General features: G+C 40.3%; 1 protein-coding gene across 1 annotated transcript in view; it reads left to right on the top strand.

Moving 5' to 3' along the window:
- Positions 1-1,249, top strand: part of LOC106874518 (5'-AMP-activated serine/threonine-protein kinase catalytic subunit alpha) — a 616,447-nt gene that overhangs the window by 487,343 nt on the left and 127,855 nt on the right. The window lies entirely within an intron of this gene.

The following is a 1,249-nucleotide window of genomic DNA, read 5'->3' as shown; positions in this document are numbered from 1 at the left end:
GAGGGAGGGAGAGGGAGAGAGTGATTAAGAGAGATTGATAAGGAGAGAGAGAGAGAGAGAAGGTGGGGGTTGACAAGCATTCAAACAGACAGGCGCCAAGCAAACAGAAGTATGGGGAGGTTGTGACGGGTGAGTGTTGGCGAATGTAACGGAGACAAACGGACAGAAAAGCGGAATAACATGAGGCGGGGGGGGGGAAATGTAGCAATGTCGGTTACTATAGTAACCTTGCCATGATGACAGAATGAAGAGAACATATGTTGGCGTTAAGATTTAATACACAGCTATATATATACACACACATACATGTACATACACACACACACACACACACACACACACACACACACATATATATATATATATATAGTCACAGAGACAGAGAGGGGAGAGAGAGAGTCTCATACTCATTTTGAAGTGGTTTTTCGTTTTTACACACGCGCGCATGCACACATACACCTTCATGCACTACCACTCTAATCATACGCATATCACAATTACCAAACACATTCATCTCTTTGACAAATCTACAGAGAAACACTTGAATACAGCCGACTGCATTGACAGACAAACTGCTTCCTACTTGGACGTAAACATACCGAGACGACTAGCAAACAATTTCTGCACTGCCCACGTTTATATACCTTCTGTTATGATAAGCTAACTGGGAAGCTTCTGCACATTCGCTTAACCTGCTGAAAAGAGCAGCTAAACAATTAGAAAGCTACATTAGGTAATGCACACCAGGATATGTATATAGTGCTAGAAAAGAAAAAAGAAAAAGACTAAGCGAAACAAGGATGATCACAATGGGAATGCCGTTTATAATATTTTAGGTCAGTTTGGTAGAGACTCACTTTATGCAAACAATAAATACCTTTGCCTTCTTTTTACGTATAGATCGTGTGCAACATGCAAGAATGTACAACTGTTAGCATATATATTTTTGCAAGACCTACATACGTGCATCTATTTTATTGTTTTACGTTTGTCGTTTTTGCAAACAAGTTTACAACAGCTGGAATATGCTCTATCACTTTCTCTTTCCCCTCGCTCTTTCTCGCCACCCTATACACACTGCTTGCAGAAGCGAAAGGCCATTTTTCACTATAACTAAATCACCGCTTTTTTGATAGGAAGCTGGGCCGTTCGTTTACTTTGACGACTCGTAGTTTGCGAGTTCAAAACATTTTACAGAAGATTTTATTTTTTCATTTTCATTATTTGGCTCCGGGTGTTCAGTCTCACT

Source organism: Octopus bimaculoides, chromosome 7, assembly GCF_001194135.2.
Source record: "Octopus bimaculoides isolate UCB-OBI-ISO-001 chromosome 7, ASM119413v2, whole genome shotgun sequence".
Classification (NCBI taxonomy): domain Eukaryota; kingdom Metazoa; phylum Mollusca; class Cephalopoda; order Octopoda; family Octopodidae; genus Octopus; species Octopus bimaculoides.
Note: the sequence above shows the minus strand (reverse complement) of the source record. Positions and strands in the feature narration are given on the sequence as shown.